The sequence below is a fragment of the Rosa rugosa genome, chromosome 4, assembly GCF_958449725.1.
Source record: "Rosa rugosa chromosome 4, drRosRugo1.1, whole genome shotgun sequence".
In the NCBI taxonomy this organism is placed as follows: domain Eukaryota; kingdom Viridiplantae; phylum Streptophyta; class Magnoliopsida; order Rosales; family Rosaceae; genus Rosa; species Rosa rugosa.
In genome coordinates this window covers 26602773-26625838 of record NC_084823.1, presented here as the reverse complement: position 1 = coordinate 26625838, position 23066 = coordinate 26602773, and positions in this window count along the sequence as shown.

The following is a 23066-nucleotide window of genomic DNA, read 5'->3' as shown; positions in this document are numbered from 1 at the left end:
TTGAAGACTTAAAGAAAGAGCAATCTAGTCACAGTGGGCAGTTGAAGGATGAGGAAATGGTAGAAGGTTATGTCACCAACAATGGCAAGCAGGACGATTTTGGAGACGATGGTGATGAGGAAGTCGACTATGGGGACGAGGAAGAGCAAGGTGATTACGAAAATGAAACTGGACTCGACTATGACATAGGAGACGATACAGCTTTTGATATAGAAATCTTATCCCCATTTTACAAAGGCGAGGCCGCCTTTGGAAAAGGAGAAGGCAATACAATGGACATCAACATGGTATATGTCTTACCTTCAGAACTCAAAGCTCAACCAGGTCAGTCAAATGAGCTGATCGGCAACTTTGTTGCCGATCAACAACCTCGATTTTAGATTGATGAAGTTGATGCCCAGTTGAAGGATGAGGAAGGTCGTGTGGTACTTACAAAACCAACGGCCAGAATGGCTCAACATTTGAAGCCGTTATACATCACGGCTTACATAGAAGGATATCCGATAACGAAAATTCACAATGGTGCAGCAGTTAATGTGTTACCTACTGCCGTCATGAAGAAATTACGCAAAACTGAATCTGATTTTCTCCCTTTAGACATTACAGTGAACAACTTCTCTGGAGGCAAGAGCAGGCCAAAAGGTATCCTCCCACTCGATGTCACCGTGGGGGAAAGACAAACATGACAGCTTTCTTCGTGATCGATTCATCTGCTCATTACAATGCATTGCTTGGCCGCGATTGGATTCACCAGAACATGTGTGTCCCTTCTTCCCTGCATCAAGTATTGATCTTCTGGTATGGAGACAAAATTGAGGTCATTCCAGCAGACAATAACCCATTTCAAGCATCCACCAATGTCGTGGAAGCCAGGTTTTACGAGGATGACATTGGCTATTTTACTTTCAGTGGACGAGACAACAAGGGCCGACCTACCCAAGTTACAGCCCAAAAGATTGTCAACCTAGGGAGTGAGGATGTTTTGCAAGAGGCAGAGCGTTCAACCCTGGTTGACCTATTCAAGCAAAATATCAATGTCTAGAGACCCAAGGTCTCTAGCTAGGAAGGCTGCAGTCCGATCTATTTTGGGACGTTTGCTGGCCTATTGGGCCGACAGGACTACCGAGTCTAACTCGGCCATCAACTTGATGGAATACATTACAGAACAACAGGAGGAAGAACTGCAGTTGGAAGATATCGGCCCAGCCCCGACCGAATTAGAAGATACTGAAGCCGAAACTCAAGATCCCGTAGATCAAATTAACTTGGGAGACGAGGATAACCCCCGGCTGATCTCTATCAGTAGACTTCTCTATCCAGAACTACGAATAGCGATGAAGGCATTATTACGAGAATACAAGGATTTTTTTGCATGGGAGTACCATGAAATGCCTGGGCTCGATAGAAGTTTGGTAGAACATGTATTACCTCTTAGAGATGATTGTAAACCTTATAAACAAGCTCCTCGGCGATGTTCTGCCGAGGTACAAATTGAAATGAAAGAGGAAATTGAAAGATTGTTACATGCTAAATTTATTAGGCCTGCTAGATATGTGGAATGGGTTTCTAATGCTGTCCCTGTAAGAAAGAAAAATGGCAAGATGAGAGTATGCGTTGACTTCAGAAACATAAACTTGGCAACTCCAAAAGACGAATATCATATGCCAATGGCCGATCTCTTAATTGATGGAGCGGCCAAACACGAAATATTATCTTTCATGGATGGTCATGCCGGCTATAATCAAATATTTGTAGCCGAATAGGATGTACATAAAACCGCCTTCAGGTGCCCAGGTTTTGTTGGAACCTTTGAATGGGTGGTAATGCCTTTCGGTTTAAAGAATGCCAGAGCAACTTATCAAAGGGCCATGAACGCCATTTTTCACGATTTACTTGGCAAAACTGTGGAGGTGTACATCGATGACATAGTTGTTAAATCAAAAACCCGATCGGGACATCTAGCCGATCTTGAGCAAACATTCAAACGTATGCGAAAACATAAACTTAAAATGAACCCCAAGAAGTGTGTTTTCGGAGTATCAGCGAGGAATTTTCTAGGTTTTCTCATTCACCAACGGGGGATTGAGGTCGACCAAAATAAGGCTAAAGCCATTATCGCCGCACCCGCTCCTTCTAACAAAAAACAGCTTCAATCATTCCTTGGTCAGGTTAATTTTCTTAGACGATTCATTGCTAACTTGGCCGGTAAACTTCGGCCTTTCTCTTCTCTACGTAAGTTGAAAATTGGAGATGAATACAAGTGGGAGCCAGAACACCAAAAAGCTTTTGACGAACTAAAAAAGTATTTACCACAACCCCCAGTGTTAGTACCTCCACAGAAAGGAAAGCCGCTGAAGCTCTATATCGCGGCCACAGCTGAATCAATTGGGAGCATGTTGGCTCAAGACAATGATCAAGGAAAGAAACAAGCCATCCATTATTTGAGCAGAATCCTCACACCTGTTGAGATAAGATATTCGCCGATTGAAAAATTGTGCCTCGTGTTATACTTTTCGGCGATTAAATTACGACATTATATGTTACCATCAGTTGTTCATATAATTTCACAAACGGATTTAATTAAATATATGCTGACTCGGCCGATCATCAAAGGCCGAATTGGAAAATGGACAATGACACTTTCTGAATTCACTTTCAAATACGTGGCTCAGAAGTCAGTAAAAGGCCAGGCATTGGCTCAATTTCTCGCTGACCACCCTTCTGTTGAAATTGAAGATATGGAGAACGTTGAAATAGATACTGCACAAGTCGGCCAAATGTATCACGAGCCTTGGCTACTATATTTTGATGGCTCAAGCACTAGTGACTCCGCCGGGGCAGGGATAGTGATTGAATCTCCAACCGGCCAAAAACACCAATATGCCTTCAAACTGGACTTTGACTGCACAAATAACCAGGCTGAATATGAAGCCTTAATAATTGGTCTGGAAGAGCTTGGAGCAACACGAGTTAAGGTGTTTGGGGATTCACTACTAGTCATCAATCAAATGCTCCAGGTTTTTAGATGTTCAAATCTTTCGCTGGCCACTTATTATGCCGCAGCACAACAACAGCTTAGTTGTTTTCATGATGTGGAATTTCACCATCTGCCGCGAGCACTCAATCGTGAATCGAATGAAATGGCTTAAATTGCTTCTGGTGTCTGCATCCCGGAAGGCCAGACTAACAAAGTCATCACAATTGAAAGAAAATCGTTGCCATCTTTGGCCGAGAGAGGTATGCCGACTGATGTCTTTGAGCTTGATGTACCACTTGGTGATTGGAGATTTTGCATAATCCAACACCTTTTAATGAAAATTGATGGAGGTGGGAGCCGAAAAATCAAAATGTTGTCTAGCAAATTCACTATTAAAAATGGTGAACTGCTAAGAAAAAGTCCTGATGATGACCTCCTTCTTCGTTGCCTTGGCTCTGACGATGCCCAGCTCGTAATGGCTGAAGTTCATGAGGGTATTTGCGGAGCACACCAGGCTGGCATAAAAATGAGGTGGTTAATTAGGAGACATGGCTACTACTGGCCAACTATTCTTAAAGACTGTATTGAGTATGCTCGAGGTTGTATTGAGTACGGAAATCGTAGTTCATATGAAGAAGTTATGGCCATTGGAAAAAATTTCAATTTTGGTTAAATAGGGAAATTTCCGGAAAAATATCAGATTTCCGTTTTTGGAAATATTTTCCTCTCTCTTCTCTCCCGAGCCCGAGTCGCCTCTCCACTTGGCCGGCTTTGTTCTCCACCATCCGGCCACCATAGGACGTGAAACCAAGTGGGTTTTCTTCGCCTCAACCTCCTCTACAAGTCTGTGGAAGTGGTTCTTCACGATTCGAGCCGTAGGAGGAGCAGCAAGGTCGAGAAGAAGCCGCAGCGGAGCTGAAATCGCCTTGATCGAAATCGGCGATTCCGGCCACCATAGCCGGTGATTCTTAAGGGCTTTTGGAGCCCAGAGGACTTAGATGCTTTTCCACAAGGTGGCTTGCATTGATTCAAAGCTTAGAGGTTGAATTTTGGAATTGGAATTCTAGGGTTCATCGGAATTCAAAGATTTCGAGATAAATTCCGGCCAAATGGCTTTGATTCATAATTTGTGGTAGTTATGAAAGTGGTGATTGGAGTTGAGATGAAGAACTTTTGTGTTGGAAGTTTTGTCAAATTTCGATTTGGGTAGGCGGCGGCGCCGCCACTGTGGTGGTATTTTCCGGCGGTTTCTGGCCACCTCAGGAATAGTTTCTATCTTTGATTTTGATCTACTCGTCGACACGAGCATTTCCATATACAACACTTAATTTTTGGAGATCGTATGAGCATGTTAGGGTTTTGTGATTTCGAACCGTTCGGGTTTCGATCCGTGTGGATCCAACTATCCGATGGACCTGTGGTTTTGTCACATCGATAGTAGAAGCATTCCAGAGACTTTGGGTGCTCTCGAATGAGGGTTCACCTCAATTGGCGTTACTTTCAGGGTTGTTGTTTGATTAGGAGTTTCGAACTTTAATCTTTGTGATTCGTGCACTAAATTGAGACCTTATGTGTTTAGGTGCTTGTGCGGACTTGTGTTGAACGGATTGTGGTGATTTATGCTTGTTTTTGTTAGCGTGTGAAGATGCAGCAGGATTCAGAGGTGAGTAAGTCTCACGATATTCGTTATGAGCATGATTGATATTCGTTATGAGCAAGATCACCATATTGTCTTAAAGTTGTTAGGTTAACTATGACTATAGTTGGTATTAGTGGTATTCCTGAGTGAATGACTACGTGTGTGTGTGTATTTACGTGAAATTGTAGACACCAAAAATTTAATGAAAATAAAATTCATTAAATAATTCGGTCAACACTTCAAATTATGACCAAACAAATTTAGTCGGCATGTGGGTCCCACAAAATATGCACGTGGCTTGTGAGTAAGCAAAACCAAGCAGACTCAGGGAATGACACGTGGCGGCGTACGAAAAGCCCGACGGCAATAAATAAATTTGTTATTCCGACTTAATAAGCTGAAATTAAAGCGGATCAATCAAATTAAATCAATTGATTCCGAGTCAAATCAAGTATTAAATTTCGTCTGCTGATTAGATGTCAATTTATTTAAATTGATAATCAAGATGAAAATCAGCCATCAAGTTAATTGGCTAAATTTCTTAATAGTCGTGATTAAGTCGATTAATTAAAACTGATTGATTTGATTATGCTATTAATGAAATACAATTAAAATCAGCCATCAAATTGATTGGCTAATTCCTTAATGGTCGTGATTAAATCAGTTAATTAAGGCTGATTGATTTGATTATGTTATTACGAAAAATGCAATTAATTACGTGTCATCAAGGCATTTCAAATTGAGAGAGACGCCGACACTATAAATACCCCCTCTCAAATCAAGAGAAGGACTTCAGCCAAAAAAGAGAAGAAAACACTCTCTAAATTTTTGAAGCCTCCCAAGTGTGTGAAGAACCCTCAAGCTGCCAAGTAGCCGGTTCTTCACCAACCTCAAGTCAAAACGTTCGTCACGTGTCAACTCTCGTGACCATCGTACAACTCAAGATCAAGCGTCAAGCCCTTGAGTGAAATACATCATCGGAGATAGAATCAGAGGATTACCAAAGATTGTAACCCGCACTCAAATTCTTAATAAAATTATTTTTTTTGTACACGTGTCTGCATTCTATTTGTTTTCAGATTCCCGTGTTTACAAATTGGCATGCCCAGTGGGACCTCTTTGTCTCTCATCTCCTTCTCCGTAAGACGATTCCAAACAAATCCGTTCGAGCAATGGCTTCCAAGAACACTCAAGTCATCCCGAAGAACAAGTCCAAGACAACGACCTTGAAATCGAGCAGCAGCTCATCTGGTCACGTCACTCGAAGCATGGCAAAGGTTCAGCGTACAACATTTTGTGGCTTTGCCTTCTAAGCCTTGCCAACCAATCATCACCCTGGAAAGTTTAGGGGCAGGGAAACATGTCCCTCGAAGTGAAGAGAGACAAGCTCCAAATACAAAATCAATGGAGCGGTCATTCTCACCTGCCTCTGATGACTATTTAAGCACCGGATCATACCATGGAAGTCCTGATCCTGAAGAAAATAACACTTCTGGGATGCAGTCAGACAGTGCGTCTCACCCCTCAGCAATGCAAGTCATGATGAAGGGGGCAACCACGCTCGAAGAGCAGATAGCTAATCTGATGGAGACAGTTCAAAAGCTCACCAATACCGTCGAAGAAAAAGATATGCAAATTGCTCAATTTTGGAACAGGCTCAAGAAACAAAATGATGAGGATTCTGCTAAGATTCCATACAAAAATGACAAAGAGAAACAAGAAAAAACTTCAAAGACAAATGACAAAGACAGTGAAAGTCTACTTGGTTCTTTGTCCGTCCAGCAGCTACAAGACATGATCAATAACTCCATCAGAGCTCAATATGGAGGCCCCTCTCGTGATTCTCTCACATATTCCAAGCCGTACTGTTGAGAGAAAAATTGCACACAGTGAGTGAAAATGTCACCCAACATAATTTCACTCGTATTCATTTAGTGAATAGAGCTTTTTTATTATTTTGGGTTCGACCCATTCAAGACAGAATGTGTCTCTTAATTACGATCCCTTGTTACAGGGAAACACCATATGATTCCATTTATGAAGAAACCAATTGATGGGATGTGTGTTTGTTTGTTTTTGCGGCTGCACCCGGATATTTGAATGGGTTGCCTATGTACCCTTGAAGAGGGATCAAGCCACTCGTACTTCAAGAGTTCCAATGAGTGGATGACTCATTGGAGGGCTTTGATTTTGGAATTAGAGTAGTGTTTGGGACGAATTTGGTTTAAGTGGACCAGGGATTCGATTTTGTGTTTAGGACGCGGTTGTATCTAGATTAGTTTGTTTCTAGATTGCCTACATACCCTTTGCGGGATCAAACCACATGTAGTTCTTCCGGCTTTTGAGATTTAAATGGGTAGATGACCCATTTATTTTGAATTTGTGTTTGGGAAAATGTTTAAAATCCTTGAATTTGGTTTGGACCTTATTTGTGTGATTTGGGAATGAATTTGATTTTTCTGGTGTTGGGAGAATTTGACTGGAGGCAATGATTCATTTGGGACTGGTTGAATTTGACTGGTGGAGTCAGGGATTCTGTTTGGAGTTGCGGTTGCATCTAGTGGGTCGCTAGACTGCCTACATACCCCGTGAAGGGATCAAACCACTATAGTTCATTGAATTTGATTTTCGGTTTTGTACCGACAGATATACCCGTCAAATGTATTTCTTTTGGACACCAAACTTGATAGTGTCCGCTGATTTGATTTGGGCACCCAATGTGTCGAGCTTTGCAACGGGCTTTGTGTCACTCCTGAAATGGATTTACTTAGAGTGGGCTTTGTAGTGCTTCGAAACTTGTAAACAAGTGATTCAACAGAACCTAAGAGCTTGTAGTGCATAGATTGATCTGGACACCCATTAATTTATTTCTGCACCCAATTTGAGCCCACTTCATGTCTTGGACAAAATGAAAACCCAAAAAGACCAGGTCGTAGACGTCATCCCCATCTAAGCAGGCTCGATAAGCTTCGTCTCTTTCGAAGAATATTTGTAGTGTGGTCATCAGTCTAGGATAGAGATCAACTTGGAGATGGAAATATTTCAGTCCAATCTGGAGAAGGAGTCGTACCCCCGAGGCGGGTATGAATGGGTTGGCTCAGATGGTTAGATTCCACACTCGCTCTTCCTTTGCGCACCAGATTGGGTATTCTTCATCTTTTATCCCAGGATTCGTTCTGACCAATCTTTCTTTTTTTCTTCTTCGCAGAGGCCTTGACTTCATACTCCTATTCGCAAGACGCATCTGTCAGAGCACTTTGTGAGGAACCCGGAACTGGTGAGAAACCATTCCTTCAAACCAATTGTTGGGTATCGTACTGCACTCCAATTCATGCTTTTAAATATACCACCGATTGATGATTTAATGATGCCACCGATTACTCCCTTTACTTTCCACCGATGTCCACCATGACTCAATTGCATTGTCTGTGCTTCAATGTGCAGAGGTCATTTTGAATATTGATTCTTGCATGGTTTTCTCTTGATTGACAAAGAAACACTTAGCTAGACTTTGCATTTTAGAGTCTGCCCCTTTGTTGTTTAAATTACTTTCAAATGAAGCTTGCTGGACACCATATTTTCAATCATGCTTTTTAAGCTTTTGTCTTTGGCTCAAAGCTGCAGTAGCATGTGGTTTGACAATTATGCTTAATTGCATATGAATTTTTTTTGTCTTTGATGTGTGGTGATCAGTTTCCCACCGTCAAGCAAGAGGCTTTATCACTTTGGCATGGCTACAAGTTGGTCTTCTTTTATCAAACCATTATTTTGTAAACTATGTCACCGCCTTATGATTAAAGTTGGAGAGAAGAACAAAACTTGCATGGTTTCTTTGTTGTCTGACTCGTAATCAAAGCAAAGCTTGCAACATAGTTGGCAATCACATAATCAATATGTTCAATTATACATATTTAAAGCCTTTTGCTGAATGTGGCTACTTGAGAAGTGACTTGCTGCCATGTATGTTTGATTGATTTGCCAAAGTTCATTCTTTATTTGTGCTTTGTACAGTACCACAGTAGAGAAGCCAAGAGAATTTCCTTGCTTGTCTTCTTGTGGCTGGTATTGTAGACTTGCAGACGCTTCATTTTCTTTGCTTTGATTATAATATTGCCTTGCAGACACCATACAAGCTGTGGCTCCACGAAAGGCAGAAGCTTTGACATGTTCTTCTGGGATTGCTTTGTTTGTGCAATCCTTTGTGTCAGCTAGCCCTCTCCATTCACGGTGGGTTGTGAGCTTTGGCATTCGTTGTCTCCATCACCCAGGCACCCTTGCAATCATCTTGTGCAGGTATTGAACATCTGTACCTTTGGTTGGCTACTGCAGTCTTAACTTGCACATTGTGAGCCACTTTGCTCCCGAAGATGATCTTGGCGACTTCTTTGATGCAGGTGGAGTAACATCTTGACTTTGGCACTGTACAAAGATTCTTCCAGAGCAGTTTCTTCACTTTGCGAGCCCAAGAACTTTGCAGACTCGTTGTTGGTGTGAACTGGCAGCTCCAGGCCTTCACTTGACACTCGTTTTTGCCACCCATATGCAGGACGCACCGCGATATAGGCATCAAAAACAAGTGCAGTGCACCCTCTAGTTTGGACCTTGCTTCCGCCACCCATACGCAGGACGCACCACAGTATAGGCATCGAAAGAAGGCCGAAAACCCAGGTGAGCCCCTTCCCTTGCCGAAATCTCTTCTCCTCCTTCGTCTCTGTGAACGTGCTTCTTTTTTTGTCTCCTTGGACCTGCACTGTTTGTTAACACAAAGGCAAATAGAGGTGCATTTGGTTGTTTTGTTTTCTGATTTTGGTGGGCAACAATGAGGGATTTGAGGCTTTGTCAGTTGTGATGGTGTTGTTGGCATATTTGGCCGGAGTGGTTTGTTTGGGGAATGGAGGGACTGTTTCTGGTGCTTAGAAGCAAAGGCAAGTCTGCACTCACGAAGACTTCAGCAAAGATGAAAGGAAATAGTAGGAAAAGACCATGGAATCAGCAAGATACCTGACTTTAAAGCTCCTCGCCGGGTCGTCGTCTCCAGGTAACTATCTCTCCCTTTTGAACGATGCTTTGTTTCGATGCAGTGCCTCGACTCACTAATTCCTCCGTTTCTCCCCCCTTCTTGTGCAGCCTTGTGCTCTTTATATAGGAGGCAGTGAAGACTCTAGAGGGCTGGATAAGCCTTCATTTGAAATTCAAATTTCGCGAAGCTCACGAAGATAAGCTGACCAGAGACTTCATCTTTGACATCGAGATTGAACTCGGACGCCTCTGCTACTTCATTCTTATCTGAAATTGAGATATTTGAGTTAAAATTTGAATGCCTCCCTTTGTTTCTATTTTGTAGTATTCACGTTAGAAGTAGGTCAACATTCAACTTCTTGTTTGAATCTGAATAAGATAAATGTAACTAAAGCATTTTTTTTAATTGCTGCCACTATTCTTCTTCTTCTTCTTTTTTTGAATAATGTTGTGACAACTATATGCTTTATACATTGTGGATTATTTACCCTCAACACGTACACAAAAAGAGTAGACAGTCTGAGAATGCCATATGGGTACCAGCCGCCCAAGTTTCAGCAATTCGAGGGCAAGGGCAATCCAAAACAACATATTGCTCATTTTGTCGAGACTTGCAACAATGCTGGAACGGAGGGTGATCATCTTGTTCAGTAGTTTGTACGTTCATTAAAAGGCAACGCCTTCGAATGGTACACATATCTAGAACCTGAGTCAATCGACAGTTGGAATCAGATGGAGCGTGAGTTCTTGAATCGTTTCTATAGCACGAGACGCACAGTGAGCATGATGGAACTTACTAGTGCCAAGCAATGGAAGGATGAACGTGCAGTTGATTACATCAATATGTGGCGTTCGTTGAGTCTCGATTGCAAAGATCGACTATCAAAAGTATCTGCAGTGGAAATGTGTATCCAAGGCATGCACTTTGATTTGCTATACATCCTGCAGGGGATCAAGCCCCGTACGTTTGAAGAGCTGGCTACGCGAGCACACGACATGGAGTTGAGTATAGCTAGCCACAAAGGGAAGAAAGAGTCAATTGTTGACCAAAGGAAAGACAAGGTCTTCGGAAGCAAGATTGATAAGGCACCGAAGAAATCTGCAAAAGAATCAATGACCGTCAACATTACCCCAGTCAAAATCTCAACATGAGATAAGGAGGTTAAGAAAGCAGAGCCAACTCTCACCTACGATAGAACAAAGCGTTCGTTGAAGGAATGACAACAAAAGACATATCCCTTCCCAAATTCTGACATGGCAGACATGTTGGAAGATTTACTTGAGAAGAAGGTGATAAAGCTCCCAGAATGCAAGCGGCCCGAGGAAATGCATCGTGTCAAGGACCCGAAATACTGCAGGTTCCACCGGATCGTCAATCACCCAGTTGAGAAATGCTTCATTCTGAAAGATTTAATAATGAATCTCGCCAAGCAAGGAAGGATTGAGCTGGATGTCGATGATGTTCATGAGGTAAACTGCACTACCATTGTGTTTGGGTCATTCGAGCCAGCTCCGTTGCCTTCTCTTCCAATGAAAGCACCATATCAGCTTTCGAGAAAGCCATGCATAAAGTGAAAGTTAGAGAAAGTCAAGCCAATCCAGAAAGCAAGTCTCGCACCTGTTGCTACCCCTAACGTTGACTCAGTTGTTGATGACGAGGGATGGATACTTGTCACTCGAAGGAAGGCACGCAAGAGCCCATCGCCATGTTTTCCTATCACTCAAGCAAAATGCAAGCAATCACAAGAAAGTTGTCGGTGTCTCAAGAAAGGAGGGACAAGATTTGTCAAAGAGAGAGGCAATCCTTTCGTTCAAAGATCCTATGGTATGGCTTCATCAACAAGAGCCTTTCCCAAGAGAGGCAACGAACAAGAAAAGGTGAGAGCTGCCCACATGACAATAAACTACAAAATTGGTTCGAAGGATTCTGCCAAGGCTGAGTCAAGCACCGTCAATACGAACCAAACGTCAGAGGAGAATGAGGTGTTGAAGCAGCTAGAAGACCTGCCATTGCACTTCAGCATTTCTGATCTACTACAATTGCCAAAATCGGAGAGATGTGCTTTGGTACAGGTGCTGATAGACATAGGCAAGTACTCCACAGAGATTAACAAGGTGAAACGGAAGGAATGCGTCACGTGTGTTGCAGATTGTGACGCCATTCACTTTACAGATGAAGACCTTCAGTTAGGCTCTAAGCCGCACAATAGACCTCTCTTCGTGACGGGGTATGTGCGAGATCAAAAGCTAAACCGCATGCTTGTAGACGGAGGGTCTGCTGTAAACATCATGCCTAGGTCAACTATGAAGCAGCTTGGCATCAATGTGGAAGAGTTGTCTCGAAGCCGTCTCATGATTCAAGGCTTCAACCAAGGGGGGCAAAGATATGACAATTGGAGATATGAAGTCGAACACTTTGTTCCACGTGATCGATGCGAAGACCTCTTATAATTTATTGTTGGGACGACCGTGGGTTCGCTAAAATGGTGTCGTCCCCTCCACTTTTCATCAATGCTTCAAGTTCTACGATGGCGGACTAAAAACAGTAGCAGGTGAAACTAAACCATTCACTGAAGCTGAATCTTACTTTGCGGATTCCAAGTTCTACATGGATGATGAAACAATAAAGGAAGTTCTCCCAGTTGGAGTACCCTCTATAGGGAAGACTGCAGAAGTGCGTAATAAGGAAGTCGAATCCAGCATGGCAAGAAATTGCAATGAGGAACCACATAAAGTTTCGTTGGAAACTAATGTGGCAGCTTCAAAGAACAAAATCAACTCCTCTGCTCCAGTCCTTCGTTATGTGCCAAAGTCTAGGCGAAAAGAAGGGGAATCTCCTTTTGTGGAGGCAAATGAGCAAGAACGTCCGCGAAAGTTAGATGAGAATGATGTAAAATTACTAAAAGAAACATCAACCATACCGTTGACAAAGTTGAGCAACACAACGCCAACCAAGCAGCCGCTAAAGGGGTTTGTCAAACCAATTCAAGGCAAGAAAGAGTATGAGACACTTCCTGACAAAAGGACAAAGGAAGGATTAGACCCTAACGCTTACAAGCTACTAGCAAAGGCTGGATATGACTTTGGTTTCTCAAGCAAGGAAGGTGGACAAGTCATCCCTGGTAAAACGGTGCATGAGCTTAATGAATCTCAAAGGAGGTTGAGAGAGCAAGGATGCACAGCTGACCCTGCTAAAGCAGGTCTTGGTTTTGTACCAGGCAAACCAATCAAAATTTCAGGAAGAAGAAAAGTTGCGAAGGCAAGCACGCAACACATCAGTGTCGAAGTAATAGAAGAAGAGACTCAAGAATCTGAATCTACCTCTCGCGTTTCGGCATTTGATCGCATTCATCCTAATTCTCAAGCTACGGTGCCTGAACAAGTGGATGAATTGGCGCCTCGAGTTTCTGTATTTGATCGTGTCGACACATCAACAAGCCGAATCTCAGTTTTCAATCGCATCACCCAAACGACCACTCAAGCTTCCGTGTTCAATACGTTGTCATCTTCCAATGAAGAAAATAAGAAATATGAGTCAGCCCCTCGAAAGTCGGCACTTGAGAGGATACAAGCACCCAAAGAGCAACAAAGGCAAAAGAGAAAGAGGATCGACGACCAAGGAAACGACAAAGAGATCCGAAGTTTCATCCCGTCACGCATGTAGCGACACTCTGTGTTAGAGGTGAGCTCAAGAGAACAACTCAAAGTGAAGGAGCACACCATCATACTCACTGGCCAAGTCGGAACGAGTATTGTTGATGGCAATGGCAAAGATGAGATTGTTCAGTCTGTCTATCATATCACGGTAGCAGAAGCAGAGGCTTTTGAAGAAGATGACCATGATCATTCTGAGGATGAAGTAGATGAAGACGGGGGGCAAGCTACTATCGACGAGCTTAAAGAGCTCAACTTGGGAACTGATGAAGATCCAAGACCAATCTTCATGAGCGCTTCCCTGAGTCCCGAAGAAGAAAAGGAATACTATGATCTGCTGCTTGAATATAAAGACGTCTTTGCATGGACGTACAAAGAAATGCCTGGCCTTGACCCAAAGGTAGCGGTTCATCGTCTCGCAGTTAAACCTGAGGCTCGACCGATCAAGCAAACACAACGACGCTTTCGGACAGAACTCCTTCCTCAAATTGAAGCTGAAGTTGATAAGTTGATTGTTGCATGTTTCATTAGAGAGGTTCAATATCCTAAGTGGATTGCAAACATTGTTCCTGTCATGAAAAAAAACGGACAACTCCGTGTATGTGTGGACTTCCACGACTTAAATGACGCATGTCCGAAAGTTGACTTCCCTTTGCCCATCATTGAACTCATGGTGGATGCAACAACAAGGCATGAAGCTTTATCCTTCATGGATGGGTCATCTAGATACAATCAAATAAGGATGGCCTTAGAAGATGAAGAGCTTACTGCATTCCACACTCCCAAAGGCATTTATTGATACAAAGTCATGCCATTCGGGTTGAAAAATGCTGGTGCAACATATCAACGTGCTATGCAAAAAATCTTCAGAGACATGCTTCACAAGTACGTGGAATGTTACGTCGAAAATTTGGTGGTCAAGTCAAAAAAGAGGACGGATCACTTGCAAGACCTAAGAAGGGTGTTCGATAGACTACGCAAGTACCAGCTCAAGATGAACTCTCTCAAATGTGCTTTTGGCGTCAGTTTAGGCAAGTTTCTTGGATTCATTGTGAAACATCGTGGCATTGAAGTGGACTAGTCAAAGATTAAGGTCATTCAAGACATGCCTGAGTGTCACGGGCCGAACTTTGCAATGCGCAAAGCGGACCGTGCGGCACTTGCTAGCAAGCAAGTCAGCCAAGTGAGTACCTTGCAAGGAACAATGAAAGCCACACGATATTAAAATAGTGCTAGTGACAAGCAAGAACACAATTATATGAATGTTGGGGCAACCACGAAGAACAATGAATAATCGAAAGGAAAGATCAAAGAGCAATCTCACGGGGCACAGATGATTGAATAATTCCTCTTTTATTGATGGTAAGACGGTAAGGGAGGCAAAAGTACATGTGCTTACCTATACTAGTTCCGTAGTCCAAACTATGCCGACTAGGAACCCCTCCCTATAGAGCATATCGGCCTTACATGAACTTGGCAGGGGGAAACATGAAAAAGGTCGAGGAGACTAATTGCTAAATAAAATAAATTACATAATTTGTAAATTACCAAAACAACCCTAGCACGCAAGCAAACCAACCAAAGGCTTAACTAATGACCCTGGACAAGGTTGCTTGCAGCATTACAAGTGCGGCCCCTAACATCCTCCCCCACTTAAGCTGTCGGCGCTCTCGACGACTGCCTTGATCTTGAAGTCTTCAATCTTCTGCTGGAACTTCTTCGTCAGGACGTCAGCATTCTCCCAACTGGTTTCTTCATCTCCCAGACCCTTCCACTTGACCAGGAACTGCTGGCATGGGCGCCTGGACACTCGGATCACTCTCTCTGCTAGGATCTCCTCCACTTCTTTCGGCTTTGGTGGTCTGATGTCGACGTGCTCCCGAACAGGCTGGTTGCGTGCTTGATCTTCACAGTCTGGCTGGTGCGGCTTGAGGTTGCTGACATGGAAGACGGGGTGAACTCTCATCCAGGCGGGAATATCGACTTTGTAGGAGCACTTCCCCACTTTAGCAATGATGGGGAGCGGTCCTTCATACTTCCTGAATAGTCGTTTGTCTCTGGAGCGCAGGAACCTGAGTTGTTCCGGAAGCAGCTTGACAAGGACCATGTCCCCTGCCTGAAACTCCCTGGGCTTGCGGCCTTGATCTGCCCACTTCTTCATTCTCCCCGCCGCTTTCTCTAGATAGGCTTGAGCGATCTCGGCATTAGTCTTCCACTCTTTTGTGAAGTTGAAAGCACGCGGATTCGCCCCTTTGTAGACTTCTTGCACCGTATGCGGCAAGAGAGGCTGTTGGCCAGTGACAATTTCAAAAGCACTCTTGTTGGTGGATGAGCTCTTCTTCGAGTTGAAACAAAATTGTGCAACATCGAGCAATTGCGCCCAATTCTGTTGGTTGGCATGAACGAAATGGCGCAAGTACTCCTCCAACATCCCGTTGAACCTTTCTGTTTGCCCATCAGTCTGTGGGTGATAACTTGAAGATATGTTGAGCTCAGACCCGAGCAACTTGAATAGCTCGGTCCAGAATGTTCCCGTGAACCTAGTGTCTCGATCGCTGACTATGTTCTGAGGCACACCCCAATACTTTACAACATGCTTGAAAAAGAGGCTTGCTGTGTCTTCCGCCGAACAGTACTTTGGGGTTGGCACAAATGTGGCATACTTTGAAAACCTGTCAACCACAACCAGGATGCCTGATAAGTCTCCCACCTTCGGGAGGTTAGTAATAAAGTCAAGGGAGACACTCTCCCATGGGCGAGTAGGAATAGACAGTGGTTCCAACAGCCCTGGAGTCTTTTGGCGCTCAATCTTGTCTTGCTGGCATGTCAGGCAAGTCTTGGTGTATTCCGTGACATCGTCTCGCATCTGGGGCCAGTAGTACCCCTGCTTGAGGAGTGCATGGGTCCTCTGCCATCCAGGGTGACCTGCCCACAGGGTGTCGTGACACTCCTTCATAAGCATTCTTCGCAGTCCGTCCGCTCGCGGAACAAACACTCGTCCTCCTTTGGCCATCAATATGCCATCCTCCATCCAAAACCGACGGCTCTTCCCTTCCTTCACCATTTTCATGAGGGATTGCGCCACGGAATCCTTCTCCAGACTCTCCTTGATACGTTGCTTGATGTCTGTGGCAATGATGCTGCTCGACAAAGTGGCCAACACCTTGAGGGTGGCAAGGTCAGCCTTGCGACTTAGAGCATCAGCAACTTGGTTTGTGTGCCCAGCCTTGTGTTCGAAATGGAAGTCGAACTCAGCGAGAAACTCTTGCCATCGAGCTTGCTTTGGAGTTAACTTCGGCTGGGTCAGGAAGTGGCTGACGGCTGAATTGTCTGTCTTCACAAGGAACTTTGACCCCAACAAATAGTGTCGCCACGTCCTCAAACAGTGAATTACGGCTAGCAACTCCTTCTCCTGAGCCGCGTACCTCCTCTCAGCTTCCGAGAGTTTATGACTTTCATAAGCAACAGGGTGCCCTTGTTGCAACAGGACTCCTCCTAAGGCGAAGTCAGAAGCATCTGTCTGGACTTCAAATGGCAGGTTCAGGTCGGGTAAGGCAAGGACCGGATCTTCCATCACGGCCTTCTTCAAATCTTGAAAGGCCTTCTCACAATTACTACTCCAGTCCCATGTCACTCCTTTCTTCAAGAGTTCAGTTAAGGGGGTCGTCTTCTTTGAGTAATTCTCAATGAAACGTCTGTAGTAATTGGCCAGCCCAAGAAAAGAACGTAGCTCTTTCACATTCTTGGGGTTTCTCCACTCCTTTATGGCTTCTACTTTCTCCATATCCATCCTGATTTGACCCCTTTCAATAATGTGACCTAAAAACTTGATGGTCACTTGCGCGAAGGAGCACTTTTCGCGCTTGACATACAACTGGTTGTCCCGCAACCGTTGGAACACCAACTTCAAGTGCTCTACGTGTTCTTCTAGGGTAGAGCTGTACACCACTATGTCATCCAGGTACACTACCACGAACTTATCTAAGTACTCGTGGAAGACTTGGTTCATCAAAGTGCAGAATGTGGCTGGCGCATTGGTCAACCCGAACGGCATCACCAGGAACTCAAAGGCGCCATAACGGGTGACGCACGTTGTCTTGGGTTCATCTCCTTCTGCAATGCGAACTTGATAGTACCCCGAGCGGAGGTCTAGCTTTGTGAAATATTTGGCACCACTGAGTTGGTCAAACAGATCTGCAATCAGAGGGATCGGGTACTTGTTGCGCACCGTGACTTTGTTGAGAGCCCGATAATCCACACACAGTCTCCACCTTCCATCGTGTTTCCTTTGAAACAGCACAGGTGCACCAAAGGGGGCTTTAGATGGCCTAATGAATCCCGCCTTGAGCAGGTCTTCGAGCTGCTTTCGAAGTTCCGCCAGTTCTGGGGGTGCCATTCTGTAAGGTGCCTTTGCAGGTGGTTTGGCCCCCGGAAGCAGTTCGATCTCATGGTCCACACTCCTCCTTGGAGGCAATTCTTTGGGAAGTTCAGGAGGCATCACATCTACAAAGCTCTCCAATACCCCTTCAATCTCCTTCGGAATCACTTCTCCTTTAGTCTCATCCTTTATCAAAGGAACTGCTACATAGGTAGGCTCATGACGCTTCACGCCTTTCTTGAACTGGAGGGCGGACAAGAGACGGGGTTCACTTGGTTGCTCGATTCTTGCCGGAACCACACACGGCCTTTCTCCCATAATAAGTAAGTGTTGGGCACTAGGAATGGGAATAGCTTTGTTCGCCAACAAGAACTCCATCCCCAATATGACATCAAAGTCGTCCATCTGGACAACTACGAGGTCAGCCTTCCCTTGCCAGTGACCTAACTTGAGTGATACCCCTCGAGATAGTCCAGTTGTAGGTGAGGCCTTAGAGTTCACAGCTTTCATGCGGCCAACATCCTTCTCCAACTTCAGCCCCAACCTCCATGCTTCAGGTTCTGACACAAAGTTGTGAGTGGCCCCTGTGTCAACCATCACGCTCTTGGCTACCTTTCCATTAATACTACCATCTATGAACATCAAGCCTTTAGCCTGAGACTTCTTGGGTGATTGTGGTCGCTTCTCCACCGCACCCAAGAACCTTAGAGCTCCCATGTGACCAGGTTCCTCCTCTGGCTCTTGCTGATCTTCCATTTCTTTCGAGTGAATATGAGCCTGTAGGGCAGAGAGGGCGGTCTTGTGAGGGCACTCATTCACTCTATGCGGTCCCCTGCATAAGAAGCATGCTAGTGGCCTTGGAGCATAGCCTGAGGGATTAAAGGGTCGAGGGGTGAAGACCCCTGTCGAGGCAACAGGCTTGGACGTTGCCGTGTCCCTCGTATTCACTACTCTCCTGTCCCCTCCTCCTGAGTTGGAAAACTTGGACTCCGCTCCCCCACTTCTACTCGGTCCAGGCCTTACATTTCTGTTGACATTCACATTCGAAAACGGCTGAGTCTTCTTAGTAGAGTTCTCTTCGAATGTGTAGTCCGTCAACCTTTCAGCAGCAGCCTGTGCGGAGGCCAAATCTTGGACTCTCTGCCGCTGAAGTTCGGTCCTCGCCCAGGGCTTTAAGCCTTCCAGGAAATAAAACAGCCGATCCTTCTCTGACATGTCCGGGATGTCAAGCATGAGCACCGAGAACTTGTTTACAAAGTCTCGGATGTTGTTGGTGTGCTTGAGCTCCCTTAGCTGCCTTCTAGCAATATACTCTACATTCTCGGGGAAGAATTGAGCTTTGAGCTCCTTCTTAAGATCCTCCCAGGTGTCAATGGTGCATACCCCTCTTTGTATGTCATTATACTTGGTCCTCCACCATAGTTTAGCATCTCCTGACAAATACATTGTCGCCATGTTCACCTTCACCTCTTCCGAGTCTGGCTTCACTGCTCGGAAGTATTGCTCCATATCAAATAAGTAATTCTCAAGCTCCTTGGCATCTCGCGCCCCTCCAAAAGCTTGAGGTTCTGGTATCTTTACCTTCCTGTAGTCCGTCACAGGTTGGTTTCCCATCGCACGGATGGTTAGATTGAGCTTGGTATTCATCTCCACCAGCTCGTTTCTAAAAGCATCAATGGTGACTCGGACATCTTCTGCCATATTGTCCACAGCCACCTGGAGTGTGTCAAGGGCATCACTCATCGCCCCCATTTGCTCGTTCGGAACAGGAGCTTCTTCCTCATTTCTCTCCCTTCCGCTACCTCGAGCTTTCCAATTTTCAAGGGCCACAACTCGGTCCTTCAGGCTCTCCACCTCTATCACCCGCGCCGCCAACTCATCTAGGTCGACGCGGTCCAACACATTTGTGATATCAATCAACCTATCCGGCACTCCCGCAAGTTCTCCGAGTTGTTGGTCATACCAATCGAATCTTTGTTGGTTTGTCATCTTCCCCGACATCGTAGCGAGCTTCTTGAGCCGAGTTGGCTCTGATACCAACTGTCACGGGCCGAACTTTGCAATGCGCAAAGCGGACCGTGCGGCACTTGCTAGCAAGCAAGTCAGCCAAGTGAGTACCTTGCAAGGAACAATGAAAGCCACACGATATTAAAATAGTGCTAGTGACAAGCAAGAACACAATTATATGAATGTTGGGGCAACCACGAAGAACAATGAATAATCGAAAGGAAAGATCAAAGAGCAATCTCACGGGGCACAGATGATTGAATAATTCCTCTTTTATTGATGGTAAGACGGTAAGGGAGGCAAAAGTACATGTGCTTACCTATACTAGTTCCGTAGTCCAAACTATGCCGACTAGGAACCCCTCCCTATAGAGCATATCGGCCTTACATGAACTTGGCAGGTTAAAGGACAAGCATTGGCTGATTTCCTAGCGGACCATCCTATCCCTACGGATTGGGAGATTTCAGATGACTTGCCAGATGAAGAAGTCTTTAATACAGAGATCCTCCTTGCTTGGAAAATGTTCTTCGATGGGTCTTCATGAGCAGATGGGGCAGGAGCTGGTGTGGTCTTCATTTCTCCTTAAAGGCAGATATTGTCTTATGCCTTTACTCTTAGTGAACTATGTTCCAATAATGTTGCTGAGTGCCGAGCGCTAATTATGGGACTACAGACCCGGCTGAAATGAAAATCTCAAATCTAGAGGTGTATGGAGACTCGAAGTTAGTAGTTGATCAATTACTAACTATCTATGAAGTGAAGAAAGAGGACTTAGTCCCTTATTTTCAGCTCGCCACACAACTCTTAAAGTGTTTTGATGCTGTCACACTACCGCATGTGCCAAGAAGAGAAAATCAAACAGCAGACGCTTTGGCCAACTTAGCAATAGCTTTGGCATTATCAGAGGATGAACTCATACACCTTCCAATCTGCCAACGGTGGGTCATACCGACAATCTCTGAGCTTTGGCATGAAGACTCCAATGTTGTCTCTGTTTACGTGATTGATGTCGATGACTAGAGGTACCCGTTGATTGATTATTTTAAGCGAAATAAGCTTTCCGATGACCCAAAACAATGCTCGGACATAAGACAAAGAGTACCACGCTTCTTCTACTACAAGGAGACTCTTTATCGACGATCATTCGATGGATTGCTCCTTAGATGTCTGGGGAAAGAGGAAGCGGCTAAGGCTATGGAGGATGCTCATTCAGGAGTATGCAGAGCTCACCAGTCAGGTCCAAAGCTCCATTTTCAAGTGAAGATGATGGGTTACTATTGGCCCACCATGGTTAAAGATTGCATGGAGTATGCACAAAAGTGTCAAGCTTGCCAGTTTCATGCAAACTTCATCCATCAACCACCAGAGCCATTGGATCCAACGATTTCTTCCTACCCCTTCGATGTGTGGGGGCTTGATGTTGTAGGGCCCATCACTCCAAAATCCTCCTCCGGTCATTCATACATTCTAGCGGCTACGGATTCCTTTTCAAAGTGGGCAGAGGTGGTGCCGCTTAAGGAAATAAAGAAAGAAAATGTTATAGACTTCATCAAAGGGAATATCATTCAACGATATGGTGTTCCGCGCTACATCATCACAGACAACGCCAAATACTTTTCCAATAGTGCCATGGAGAAACTCTGTGAGAAATATCACTTCAAGCTGCATTTTTCTTCTATGTACAATGCCCCCGCTAACGGGTTGGCTGAAGCATTCAACAAGACATTGTGTAATATTTTGAAGAAAGTTGTCAGCAAAACAAAAGGGATTGGCATGAAAGAATGGGTGAGGCGCTCTGGGCCTATAGAACGTGTGAGCCCCGGAAAATTTATCGAGCTTAAATTGAGATCGTTTAACAAGTTATTTATTTACGATCTCGGTAATTATCAAAGTGCTCGAGAATATTTTCAGAAATTTTCATAAAGTGAAATCCTCAATTTAGGAGGTGGATGGTAAAGTTTACGGTACGACGAGTTCGTGGAAATTTTCGGAGAATTTTCCGGATAACCGAGCTATTTATCGTGATTTTCCAAAGTTGTGGAATCCTAGAAAATAATTTAGAAAAATGGAAAAAATAAGTGGCACGATCCTAGCCTTCCATTCCCTCCACCGCTTAATCTTAGCCATCCATGTTAATTGGACCAAGCTATTTATATAGGCCCTTGATCAGTTGGAAGGACCAGAAGGATCGAGAGACAGAGAGAGAGAACCAGAGTTCTCTGACCCGGAGCGCGACCCGCGACTGGGTCCGACTGGAAACCGCTTCTCCGGCCACCTCTACGCGGCGGGCCACCGGAAAAAGCTTCATCTTGGTGTCGCCTACGTCCCTGTGGTTCCAGATCATACATGCAGCGACTAGGAACGAAGAATAGACGATCTAAAGCTTGAAGAACCTCCGGCGAATTTTGCAGTTCCCGGCGATTCCGGCCACCGTTTGGGCCACCTGTGGTATGAAACCTCACCTCCTCGACATGCTCTACACCCCAGTATGATTAGTTTTCCAATTAGATCGAGTTTTGACATTTTGGTTTCTGGGTTGTTTCTGCCTCCGTCGCGTTTCCTCGCTGCCGGCGACTTCTCCGGCCTTCTGGGCTTCGTTTCTTGCTCGATTGCAGGACTAGGCGAGATGGTGTGAAGTTTTCTGAGTTGTAGCACGAGAAATCACCGGTTCATCACCATTCCGGTTCCGGCAAGTAGTTTGGTGAGGCCGAGCTCGATCAACGTGGACTTGAGAAGGTATAACCCCAAACCTTGAAATAAAAGGTTGCTCTTGGGTTGAGTTCGAAACAGTGGACTGAAGTACTTTGATTTATTTCTGTTTTGGAGAGTTGGTTCAATCATGGTGTTATGTGTGGTTTGATCGAGTTGTGTAGTTTGGTGGTTTGTGGATTTCGTTGCAGAGTGTAGTACGGGAGGTGATATATATTGAGGTTGTTGATTGAAATGTTTCTGTTTGTTTGCCTGGATAGACTAATTTGTGATTGTTTCTGGTTGTGAAATTTAAGGTTTTGTTAGTGTGCGAAAGCAGGTTATTTGAAATGGTGGTGAAATAATTGGAATAAGATTGGTTGGGTGTCCATAGTAATTTCGATTACTATGTGACGAAATTGTTAAAGGATACTCGAATTTATTTGTTCATGAAGTTGGGAATTTGTTATAACATTGGTTTGCATAAGCATTTTGTAAAAATGTTAGTGAGTAAAGAAAAGAAATGTGTATATATTGGGTGGCCTTGATAAAATTTGGGTGCACCTAATATATTTGGTCGATATCGTAAATTTCAAGTAACTGTTCGGTAATTTGGGTTAATTATCGAACCAGTATCGATTGGTCAAAGTTGGTCAAACAATGGTCAAAGTTGGTCAAATCCTGGTCAAACCAGGAAAGGTTGG